General features: G+C 45.1%; 1 protein-coding gene across 5 annotated transcripts in view; it reads right to left on the reverse strand.

Annotated features, from left to right (window-relative positions):
- Window positions 1–12824, reverse strand: part of EVA1A (eva-1 homolog A, regulator of programmed cell death) — a 70009-nt gene extending 57185 nt beyond the window's left edge. For all 5 annotated transcript variants that reach the window (XM_027095930.1, XM_027095929.1, XM_027095928.1 and 2 more), the window contains exon 1: window positions 12563–12824. The gene's annotated coding sequence lies outside the window, so the exon portion shown is untranslated. The remainder of the gene's footprint in view (window positions 1–12562) is intronic.
- Between the last annotated feature and the right edge of the window lie 284 nt (window positions 12825–13108).

Here is a 13108-nt window from a genome sequence, read left to right on the forward strand (position 1 = left end):
TCTCTAAAATGTTCCCTCTACCTAATACCTTTAGTTATCATCTTCCCTTTCTTGTTGCTTCCACAGCCAAGCATCTGGAAAGAACTGCCTATGTTTGGTATCTCTACCTACTCACCTCACATTTGTTCCTCAACCCGCCTCATCTTTCAAATTCCCCTCACCAAGTCATCAATAACTTCCTTATTCCCAAATCCATGGATATTTCTTTTCTTTTCTTAATGGATTTCCAGATAATTTGATGCTACTGATCCCTCCTTCCTGGAAACTCTCCTGTATTCCAGTCTCCCATTTCCTCCTACTTTTCTGCCCAGGTCCTACTCCTGTTGCCTTCACTAGAGCCTCTCCTTGCCCTCCCTCAGAGGTCACTGTTGCGCCCTAGTCCCCCCACTCTCAGAGGCAGTCTGGCAAAGCCATAAATAGCCCAGGCTCCCAATCCTGACTGCCTTGCCTAAAATCCTAGGTCCATTACTATAGTTGTATGACCTTGGGCAAGTTACTTACTATCCCTGTGCGTCAGTTTATTCATTTGTAAAGTAGGTATAATAGTCTTCTCTGGCAATGGTTATTCAGGGCATTAATACACTTAAAATATTACAAAAAACACATAGTACACACTCAATAAGCACTGGCCATCATAATTCCTCTTCCCATGCTTTATACTCTCCTTGAACACCATGACTTCATTACCTCTTGTTAAAAGTTTGCCCTTGAATCTTCTTTAAGACTTCTCTCCTGGATGCCAAATCTGCTAAACCATTTGCCCACTAGACATGTCTCTCTGGCTGTCCCTAAAATTCTTCAAATTCAGTTTGTCTGAAACTGAGCTCATCATCTTTTCCTGCAAATGCTTCTCCTCCTCCATAACCTCTCCTGATGAATAGCTCCACTATACTTACTCTTGGTTGCCCAGGCCAAAATCCCAGACAGTCCTAGACTCCTGCCTCTGCCCCCAAACTCCACTGCACAATCAGTCACCAAATGGTGTCAACTTTATTGCCAAAATATTTCTTGAGTCTGTGCCCAATTCTCCACTCCTATTACCAGTGTCTTAGATAGAGCCTCATTTTTTTTTCACCTAGATGATAAGTAACAATAATATTCACCACTATTTTCTCATGCCCATTATGGATCAATTACTGCAGTAGACACTTCACATACTTCATCGTCCATAGTCTCGACAGTCAGCTCTCCATGAGGGAGGGGATCATCCATCCCTGTTTTCAGACTGAGAGAGACAGAAGCTCAGAGGCACTTAATAAATAGCCTAAGTTCCACAAAGATGTTATGGGGCTGCTGTGTGGACTGAGGTCGGTCTGACTCCAAACCCCAGGTCTTTTCTACTCTCTAAACTACAGTGGTGTCCTGACATGGTCTTCCTGCCACCTGTCTCATTCTTCTCCAACATCTACTGCCAGAGGGGTCTATTTCTACAATGAAACTCTGACCTAGTCTCTCCTCTGTGTGAAATCCTGTAGTAGCTCCCCCGTGCCTTCAGAGTAAAATTCAAACCCTTTAGCAAGGCTTTTCCTGGTGTGCCACTTTGCCCATTTAGAGATCCGCCTCCCTCCTCTCCAACCACGCCTACCTCTCTTCCCTTCCTGGAGCACACCTTGCCTGCTCACCTGGCCATGCTGTATTTCTCGCTGGCCCCTCTGCCTGTGATTCTCTTCTCATCAGCCTAGATGCCTCCATCTCAGCCTCCTAGATGCTCTTGGTCCCACCTGCTGTCTAAGCTGAGTTTAGCTGTGCCTCCTCTAGACACACAAAGCACTCTGTCTTGCCTCTAGTGCTGAATTTTAGAGTGATGCAACAGTCATTGATTGAATGTCTACAATATGTAAGAATTCATGGTGGACTCTAGTGATTTAGGAATCAATAAGACATGTCTTGCTTTCAGAGAACTCACTTTAATGAGAGAGATGGATAGCAAAATGTCTCATTACTATCTTTGATTCCCCTGTCTGCACACTGGATTTCAGAGATTCTTGGGCAGGAAGAGTACTTGTTCATCTCTGTGTTTCCAGGGCCTAGAACTATGCCTGGCACACAAGGGAGTCGGTAAACACTAACAGCTTGAGCTAAAGAGACAAACCAAGGCCACCAAGCTATCTCTGTGAACACACAATGCCATCTACAGGCACCATCTTCACTTTCATGTGTATCTTTTCCAGACTCTAATATGTCCAAGTCATTGTTTTCTGATTTTCACGAGGTCCTCAAAGTTCACTCCAGCGAGGAAGGAAACTAATGTCAGAGGTTGTTCAGCCAAGTGGAACACAGGATAGGCGCTTCAGTAAAGTATTGTATGTGTCTCCCAATAAGAGGCCCTTCCAGCCCCTTCTCGTGGGCTGCTGTGGCCTATCTTGCCAAGATAAGTGAGTAAAAGGACAAGTCAGCCATATTTGTGTAGGTCCTTAGGGTAAGACAGGTTTGGGCAGCTCTTCTGAAGGGGGGGGTCCCTGTGTAGAAACAAGACCCCCTGAAGACAGTTCCCTCCGGCTACTGACCATCTGAGTGACACAGGCAGGAGGGCACAGGGCAAAGGGAAAAGGCTTAGATTACGGCACGTTTTTTTGTAAAAAAGACTTCTTTCCTTCAAAAGCTTATGGTTACTTCTCTGCTGAGCAGCATTTCTGCCTCTTCTCACCTTGGAGGACAAGGTACAAGCTGTCTCGGAGATCAAAGAGGGAGCAAGAGGAGGAAGAGAGAGTTGCTGACCCCCAGAGCAGACAGCTTCTAACTGCTTCTAAGTTCTGACAAGGCAAGACCTCAGACATCAGGCAGAGGAGAGGGAAAGAGGAAAAACATGGAGGAAAAGGCCACCCCCACCTGGACCACAGCAACCCACACACCTGTACTTTCCTTTGTGAAAGCTAGATTTTCTAAAAGTGTCTCTGATGATAATATGACCATCCCGACACTGTCTGAAGCAATGGTGAAGGGCTTAGAGTCTGGTGGCCTGGATCTGATCCCAGGTCTGTCTTTTAGCTGAGGGTGGGATCCTGATTCCTCCTCTGATACTGACCTCAGAGGATGGTTGTGAGGATCAATGCAATAAAGGCATACAAAACCCTTAACATGGGTTCTGGCACCCACCCCAGGTGCTCCTATTGTAACTGGCCACTGGAAACCACCTATGGGACCACTTTCTGTGGAGGAAGGATGTTCCTCAAAAGAGACCTCCCTTCTCACTGCCTCTATTCCCTGACCCCTGACTGGATTGAGTCTTCCTCTGCATCTGTATCTTCTCTGTCACAGAACTACTCCTCTGTTTTGTGCTGGTTTTCTTGTCTATCTCCCCATTCAGGCCATGAGCATCTTGAGGGTCAAGATGTGACTTTCATGCTAGGGCATTCATTCACTTGTTTATCACTTACTAAGTGTTTCCTACATGACATGGGGGTCACTAAGTGGTAAATAAATTACTGAAGTCTGGGAATGACCTATAGAATCACCTATATAAATTGTCCAGTCAACAAGCATATGTACCTATCACCTGTGGTGAGCTTTGGCAAAAGACTTTGGGATCAAAGAAAAGGACTGCAACTGTGAACGTGATTCCCAGGAAATGTATCAGTCATGACAGTTGATCTGCTACGTCACATGCTGGATTTTATGTAAAACAGACCCAAATGATCAAGTACACTCTCACTGTCTGTCTCTGTCTCTGTCTCTGTCTCTCTGCCCCTGCTTTCTTCCTCCCTCTCTAAGTCCAGAGAAACTTAGCAATTACTTACCAATTCATACAGACTTTTGGCTGCTCTAAAGATAATGTTCAAAAGCCCAGAATCGGGAGGAGCCATCCGTACAGTTCATCAGCCAGGGTATTATCTTCCTCGTGTTTGTCTCTCTGGCGCCCAGCACAGAGCTACTTACACCACGTGTATTCCAAACTCACCCTGATTCCTCAAGATACCATCACCAGTCTAGTCTAGTCTAATCTAGATTAAATGACCCTTTCAGAACCAAACAGGATTTCACATAGAGTCAAATAATCGAGGTACATTTCACAGAACACAGCTCAAGACCTGAATAGGGTGAGATGTCTCTCCTTAGAACCAGACACACAAGCAGAACCAGCTTCATTAGGAATCTGCCTGCTGGTCAGTTAAGAGGCAGCCAAACCATGACATCAGAGGCCTAAAAAGCTAGTGCCGGGTCTGACATTCCTCTCCTGGGCTAGTTTATCTTCTGGATCAGGCTTTAAATACCTCAGTGAAAATGCAAGTGATGCCCCCAAAATCTTGAGTCAGACTTTTACTCCAGTCATTAATACCCTAGGAGAATCTGTTTCTCAGATCAGCCATCTGGTGACCCAGGAGAGAGGATAATGCCAGAGGCAGTAAGAGTCTGGTATCTGAAGGGGGAAGGCAGTGCGACAGGGGATCTGAGTGGTCTCTGATGTGTTGATGGACAGGGAAGTTCTCACTCTGCTCCATCCTCAAAAGCAGACTTACTAGAGTATTTCTGTGACCCCCCCCCCAACAAAACCTCAAGGTCTTGCACACCCAGCTAACCTCATTCCACTAAAATTTGGGAGACAACTTGCCAAAACAAGCAAACTCAGGGGGATTACAACTGTGTGAGTCAGCTGTGGAAGAAGCCAGAGTACACAAATGTGCAGGTGTTTGTGCAAGGTAGTCTGGCCTATACAGCAAGTGGCCAATGGACCAGCAAGGAAGGGGTTCGGCTTTCAAAGGCAGGGCTGCATTCAGGGAAAAAGATTTCAAGTTAGTGAAGTGATCACCTGTAACCTAGTATCCAGTGTCATGCATAACTCAGATAGGGGGTCAGTGACAGGTTCCAAACCTGGTTCTCGAAAACTCCATATGAGTCATTAAATTCTCTTAACAAGTTTTACCTTTAATATATAACAGCAGTCCCCAAATTTTTGGCACCAGGGACTGGTTTCGTGGAAGACAATTCTTCCACAGACTGGGGAAGGGGGATGACCAGTTTCTGGATGATTCAAGTGCATTACATTTATTGTGCACTTTTTTTCTATTATTATTACATTTTAATATATAATGAAATAATTATACAACTCACCATAATGCAGAATCAGTGGAGCCCTGAAGTTGTTTTCCTGCAACTAGATGGTTCCATCTGGGGGTGATGGGAGACAGTGACACCCAAAGTGTGTTGCTTATGTCCAGTCTACTCCGTAATCTTGTCTTGGTTTCTATCACTACATAAAAGCCTGCTTCACAAGGATAGGATGTTGGAAATGAAAGCAGGTTTTTCAGTGCTTTTGTGGCAAACTCAGGATATTCTGCCTTGACTTTAACCCAGAACGTATGGAGATTTGAAGTTGCCTCAAACATACTTTTAAGGTCACCGTCATTTGCGATCTCAAGAAGTTGCTCCTCTTCTAGCACGGACAAAGCTGATTCACCTGGTTTATTCACAAATGGGTCACGGATCCATTCCTTCCTAGGTCAGGGGTCTTTTGTGATTGGGAAGTAATGCTCAAACTCTTTTGAAAGATGAGATAGGTGATCATGCACCAGCTGGGAGAAAGAAGGCCCTGGCTCAGCCTCTTTCAAAATCTCTGCTAATGTTTGAAACATGTTAAACATCCCAGTGTTCACTCATCGCCCCCATAATTCCAGTTTGGCTTTGAATGCAGCCACTTTATCTGCCGACTTGAACACAGCTGTCGTCCTCCCTTGAAGTGACAGATTGAGTTCATTGAGGAGGTTGAATATGTCACACAGGTAAGCAAGTTTTGCAACCCATTCTGTGTCACTGAAATGTGCTGTCAGTGGTGACTCTTTTTCTAAAAGAAATCTCTGGAGCAGCTCTTATAACTCAAAAACTCTGGCCAGTGATCTACCTTTAGAAAGCCATCTGACTTCTGTGTATAAGAGAAGACGTGTGCGCTCTGCGTCCATCTCCTCACAAAGCTGCATGAACAGACATGAGTTAAGAGCATGTACTTTACTTATTTATTTATTTTGAGAATGAGGTCTAATTTTTTTTTAATTTTTATTTTATTTTTTTATACAGCAGGTTCTTATTAGTTATATATTTTATACATATTAGTGTATATATGTCAATCCCAGTATCCCAATTCATCCCACCCCCCACCAACCCACTTCCCCCCTTTATGTCCATGCGTTTGTTCTCTATATCTGTGTCACTGTTTCTGCCTTGCAAACCGATTCATCTGTACCATTTTTCTGGATTCCACATATATGCATTAATACACGACATTTGTTTTTCTCTTTCTGACTTACCTCGCTCTGTAGGACAGTCTCTAGGTCCATCCACATCTCTACAAATGACCCAGTTTTGTTCCTTTTTACGGCTGAGTGATATTCCATCATATGTATATACCACATTTTCTTATCCATTCATCTCTCAATGGGCATTTAGGTTGCTTCCATGACCTGGCTATTGTAAACAGTGCTGCAATGAACATTGGGGTGCATGTGTCTTTTTGAATTATGGTTTTCTCTGGGTATATGCCCAGTAGTGGGATTGCTGGGTCATATGGTAGTTCTATTTGTAGTTTTTTAAGGAACCTCCATACTGTTCTCCATAGTGGCTGGATCAATTTACATTCCCACCAACAGTGCAAGAGGGTTCCCTTTTCATCATACCCTCTCCAGCATTTGTTGGTTGTAGATTTTCTGATGATGCCTATTCTAACTGGCATGAGGTGATACCTCATTGTAGTTTTGATTTGCATTTCTCTAATAATTAGTGATGTTGAGCATCCTTTCATGTGTTTGTTGGCAATCTGTATATCTTCTTTGGAGAAATGTCTATTCAGGTCTTCTGCACATTTTTGGATTGGGTTGCTTGTTTTTTTAATATTGAGCTGCATGATCTGTTTATATATTCTGGAGATTAATCCTTTGTCCGTTGATTCATCTGCAAATATTTTCTGAGGGTTATCTTTTCATCTTGCATATAGTTTCCTTTGCTGTGCAAAAGATTTTAAGTTTCATTAGGTGCCATTTGTTTATTTTTGTTTTTATTTCCATTACTCTGGGAGGTGGGTAAAATAAGATCTTGCTGTGATTTATGTCAAAGAGTGTTCTTCCTATGTTTTCCTCTTAAGAGCTTTATAGTGTCTGGTCTTACATTTAGGTCTTTAATCCATTTTGAGTTTATTTTTGTGTATGGTGTTAAGGAGTGTTCTAATTTCATTCTTTTACATGTAGCTGTCCAGTTTTCCCAGCACCACTTATTGGAGAGAATGTCTTTTCTCCATTGTATACCCTTGCCTCCTTTGCCATAGATTAGTTGGCCATAGGTGCGTGGGTTTATCTCTGGGCTTTCTATCCTGTTCCATTGATCTATATTTCTGTTTTTGTGCCAGTACCATATTGTCTTGATTACTGTAGCTTTGTAGTATAATCCGAAGTCAGGGAGTCTGATTCCTCCAGCTCCGTTTTTTTCCCTCAAGATTGCTTTGGCTATTCGGGGTCTTTTGTGTCTCCATACAAATTTTAAGATTTTTGGTTCTAGTTCTGTTAAAAATGTCAGTGGTAGTTTGATAGGGATTGCATTGAATCTGTAGATTGCTTTGGGTAGTATAGTCATTTTCACAATATTGATTCTTCCAATCCAAGAACATGGTACATCTCTCCATCTGTTTGTGACATCTTTGATTTCTTTCATCAGTGTCTTATAGTTTTTTGAGTACTGGTCTTTTACCTCCTTAGCTGGGTTTATTCCTAGGTATTTTATTCTTTTTGTTGCAATGGTAAATGGGATTGTTTCCTTAATTTCTCTTTCTGATCTTTTGTAGTTATTGTATAGGAATGCAAGAGAATTCTGTGCATTAATCTTGTATCCTGCAACTTTACCAAATTCATTGATAAGCTCTAGTAGTTTTCTGATGACAACTTTAGGATTCTCTATGTATAGTATCATGTCATCTGCAAACAGTGACAGTTTAACTTCTTCTTTTCCAATTTATATTCCTTTTATTTCTTTTTCTTCTCTGATTGCCGTGGCTAGGACTTCCAAAACTATGTTGAATAACAGTGGCGAGAGTGGACATCCTTGTCTTCTTCCTGATCTTAGAGGAAATGCTTTCAGTTTTTCACCACTGAGAATGATGTTTGCTGTGGGTTTGTCATATATGGCCTTTATTATGTTGAGGTATGTTCCCTCTATGCCAACTTTCTGGAGAGCTTTTATCATAAGTGGTGTTGAATTTTGTCAAAAGCTTTTTCTGCATCTATTGAGATGACCATAAGGGACATGTACTTTAATGTGGTTGATAATTTTAATCACATCCTGCAAAACGTTGTTAAGTTCAGGTGACATTTTTTGGCTAGCCAGCATTTCTCTATGGATGACACAGTGCATAGATTCACATTCAGAGGCAACTTCTTTGACCTGAGTAGTGAAACAAGAAAGATCTCCAGTCGTGGCAGCCACTCTGTCTGTGCATATACCAACACAAAAGGACCAATTCAGTTTTCCTTATATGTAATAATTCAAAGACTTGAATAGTTCTGCAGCTGTGGTATTGGTTGGCAACAAAAGTGCACATAACATATTCTCATGCACATCCTCCTGGAAAATATATCGCACAAAACCAAGCAATTGTTGCCTTGTTGTCAACGTCGGTAGACTCGTCAACCTGGATTGCATACCATGGTGACTCATTAATTCTCTCCAACAGTTGTGCCTCAATATCCTCTGCTATTTCATCAATTTGTCTACTTATGGTGTTGGCCGAAAGAGGAACACATGCCACCTTTTGAACTGCAGCCTCTCCTAAAAGTTCACAACAAATGTCCTTAGCAGCAGGCAGGATCAACTTTTCACCAATAGTAAAGGGCTTCTTAGCTTTAGCAATGCAGTTAGTCACTAAGAATGATGCTCTCAGTGCCGACACATTTGATGAAGTGGTGGCTTTCAATAATCGCTTCTGTTCTTTGTGTTCACGTTTGTTTCTTTTGAAAAACTCCAAAGGCTTGTCTTTTAATGCATGGTGCTTGGTCTCCACGTTTGGCTAGGGTTAGCTTGTGGACTTACCAAAACTGTGACTGAGACAAGTGTGCAGTGTGGGAAAGAGGTGTGGATGTTAGTGGTAAATAAAATAATGGGCAAGCCACACGCAGACTAAAATAAGTGTCGGATTCTGACTTAAAGCCTGCCACCAGATGCAGTTGTACTATTGAAGTACATCAACTCACTTGCCCCTATAAAGCCTGCCACCAGATGCAGCTTAATTGTCACTTGCCACTCAGTGATAGGGCTTTGATATGAGTCTGCAAGCAACTGATTTATTATGGTCTCTGTGCAGTCAAACCTCTCTGCTAATGATAATCTGTATTTGCAGCCACTCCCCAGTGCTAGCATCACCACCTCAGCTCCATCTCAGATCATCAGGCATTAGATTCTCATAAGAAGTGCACAACCTAGATCCCTCACGTGTGCAGTTCACGGTAGGGTTTGCACTCATATGAGAATCTAATGCCACTGTTGATCTGACATGAGGTGGAGCTCAGGCGGTAATGCAAGTGATGGGGAGAGGCTGTAAATACAGATGAAGCTTAGCTCGCTCGCCTGCTGTTCACCTCTTGCTATGTGGCCCTGTTCCTAACAGGCCATGGACCAGTACCATTCTGTGGCCCAGGGGTTGGGGACCCCTGCCATATAACACTTGGAGAGAAAACATACTCTGCATCATCAAGTATAAGGCAAGAGACCCACCTGGTGCCATTCATCCATCCATCCCACATTCGTTGATTGATTTAACTCAGTATTTCTGTGCTAGGTGCACATTGCAAAGGGCACATGCTTAGAAAGGACAAAGCTGGAGTCAGGTAGCTCCTGACCCCTCGTCTGCACCTCTAACCTCAAGCAGGTGTGTTGATTCCATAGGCCCACCCCCAAAGAGTTAATGCCATTCTGACTGACCTGGCACACATAAAGCTCCATTTAGCATCAAGTTCATTGGTGCTGACCTAGAACTGTGACAGGAGACTGACCCCAATGTCCTGTCCCTCTGAGACTGGGTTAGGGGCAAGAAGGAGAGGGAAGGAACAGGATTGTAAAAATAATGGCACAGTCTTAGATCACAAGTGTGATGCAGTTGAAAAACCCAAGGGACTTTGGCTTTTATCAATGTACACAACAAACTCCAGCTCATATTTATGGAGCACTTACTTTATGTGGGGCACTGGTTTAAGCCCTTTACCTGCATAGTGTGAAGAGTGTGTGTTTTGCAGTTCAGATGTCTGTGTGAATACTGGCTTACCACTCATTAGCTGTGTGACTTTGGGCAAACTGCTTAGTCTCTCTGTGCCTCCATTTCTTTGCCTGGAAAATAGGGTAATACCAGTACTAACTTAATAAGGTCCTCATAAAAGTTAAATGACTAAAAATATAAAATGCTAAAATTGAGCCATGTCTTGGCACAGAGTAGCCACTCAGTACTAAGATGAACAATCATTATCCTATTAGTTAATCACACTTCTCTGCAGAGAAGGCAGACTATTTCTTCCTATTTTGTTAATAAGGCTTTGAGAGACTGAGTCAATGTGCTCAAGGTCACAGAGTTAAGTGGCAGAACTAGGATTTGAATGCAGGCAGACTGACTCCAAAGTCAGCAAGCTTAACCACCAGCATGAGGACAGCACTGTGCTAGGTCCAGGTACAAAGAAACAAGTCAGGGGATGAACAAGAGATCCCTATACAGAACAGTAAACACTGTAAGAAAGATACACTGAAAGAAAAAATGGGGGAGGATGGCTGGTGCTAGGGTAGCAGGGAGGGACAGAACCGAACCATCTGCAGGAACTGAATAATGCTTCATCCAGCAGGGGACTTGAGCTCTAGTCTCAAAGAATAATAAGCAATTTGTCAGCCATGGAGGAAGAAGGGCATTTCAAAAAGTCAACACCTAGAATACCAGAAGAATAGTGAGTTGGGTGGAATGGAAAGCGCATACAGGAAGTGTCATAAGGTGAGGCTGGGAAGGTAAGTTGAGGCCAGTGTGAACAGGCATGTAGGCCAATGTCTGTGGTTAGATTTTATTCTGTAAGACAGTGATTCTCAAACATTAATATGCACAGGATCTACCTCTGGTGCTTGTAAAACATGTTCACATGTGCAGATTCCCATCCCTTCTGTTGGGGGGTAGGGGCAACACTTAACATGTTGACATGTTAACAGTCAAAAATGTTTCCAGACATTGCCAGATGTCATTTGGGAGGCAAAATCAAAACCCCAGTTAAGAGCCACTTCTCCCATCCCTACTTTACAGATGAGGAAATCCAGCCACAGAAAACTACAGAAAGTCCTCATCCAGGATTCAAATGCTGGAGGTCCCACTCCAGGGTCTGGGTTAGCCAACAAGCCTAATAGCCTTTTGGGGAGAAAGACTCAAGCCAGGCTTCTGGGGAAGAATTACATATTTGCTGACAGACTGGATGATGGGTAGAGGATGAAAGAGTAAGGCTCCAAGGTGAAACTTCAGAGCTTGTCACTGAATTGTGAGGATAGTAGGTACTAAATAAATCATTTGGATTTGAATAGAACCAAGACGTATTTGCTCAAAATGGAAAAAGCCTGGCTCCTCATGGTATGACCCAGCGGTAGGTGTTGGGATTCTGCTCAGACTGCATAGAGGAACTCTCTGTAGGGCTGGGTGTGGGTTGTACGGTACAAACCAGCTGATTCACAAATCCTGGCTGGGCCCCTTCCCAGGTATGTGACCCTGGTAGCGTTATTTAACCTCTGTGCGCCTCATTTTGCCCCTACTCAGAGGGGCACAGAGGAAAGTAGGGATAGGAGTCCCTACTCAGAGCCTTAATGTGAGCACTCAGGCAGTTAATAAGAGCAAAATGGCAAGCTAGCACGAAGTTTCCTCGCCTATCCTTCCAAGCCAGCCTCATTACCGTCACGCGAGTCCCCTATCCAGCGCTCCTACCCACCCCCACACCCCAATCCTTGGGAAGCCCAGTCAGAGCTGCAAGAAGCTGACCGCGTCCCTCTCCACGAGCAGAGCGTCCCCCTGAGGATTTAAGGGGCGCCAACGACTTTGTCACTCCCCAATCCGCTTTGATTTCGGGGTCCCGGGGGTCGCCAAAAGCACGCGGCCAGCTGAGTGCCTCGAAAGGTGAATGAGATTGAAGAGAGCCATGGTAATTTCGGACAGATCCGCCTCCGGCAGGCCCGGGGTCAAAGCCAGTCACTGTCGCGGGCCCGCACGCTCAGCCCCTGGTCCCAGGGGCGGAGGAGGAGAGAGGCGCTGAGATTAGGGAAGAACTCGCTCTCGGAAGCCAGGCTGCATTAGCAAGGAGCAGAGTTGTTGGGTCCAGAAAAAGGAGCCGGGGTGGGGGGGCGAGGGGGCGGGGGAAGCAACAGGAAAGTAAGAGGAAGAGAGAGAGTAAAAACAAGCGCTGGGAAGCAAAGTTCCCTGGGGGACCCAGGCTACAACACCTGGCAGGGGGTCAGGAACAAAGCACAGGCTTCAGGTCAGAAGTGCTCTGGGTGTTTCCGAAGAAGGGGTGTTCCGGGCAGACCAGGGCCCGCTGGGGATGCCAGGAGCGCCTACGCCCTTAGCGCTCTCACCGGCGCCGCTTACCTTCGCCAGAGCCACCGACGCGCACTTCCGGGGTCCTTGCTCTGGGACCAGGAGCCGATCACTAAGGCGAGCACGCAACAAAGCTGTGGCCAGGCTTTGGACCGGCACTGGCGCCTCGGAAAGAAATCCCACGGGAGACACGCTGAGGCGGGCGCGGGGCGCTGGGTCTCGGCCTGGGCGCTCACGGGCAGCGGTAGTGAGCCCCGCAGACGCTGGAGAAGCACGAGTCAGTGGGAGGAAAAGCTTGTCTCATTTCCTTCGGTCTTCCCCCTCCACTCCACCCACTCCGCTCCGGACCTGCCCTCCCTCCCCCCTCCCCCCTCCCCAAGCCAGTGGCCCATGTGGGCTCTGGAAAGACACGAAACTTCAATGGCTGCCGCAAGCGGCGTCTCCCTCCGCGTCAAGTTAGTTCTAGCTCCGGAACTCCAGCCTGACCCGCGCACTTCTATGGAAGTTTCTCCATCGGCTGTCCGCGGGCTCTTGCCTTTTCCGCTGCGGGGACGAGCCCACATTTGAAAGCAGACCTCCAAGCTGCTTCCAGCATCC

This window comes from Aethalodelphis obliquidens, unplaced genomic scaffold (assembly GCF_003676395.1).
Source record: "Aethalodelphis obliquidens isolate GAN/ISIS:26980383/991018 unplaced genomic scaffold, ASM367639v1 scaffold96, whole genome shotgun sequence".
NCBI lineage: Eukaryota > Metazoa > Chordata > Mammalia > Artiodactyla > Delphinidae > Aethalodelphis > Aethalodelphis obliquidens.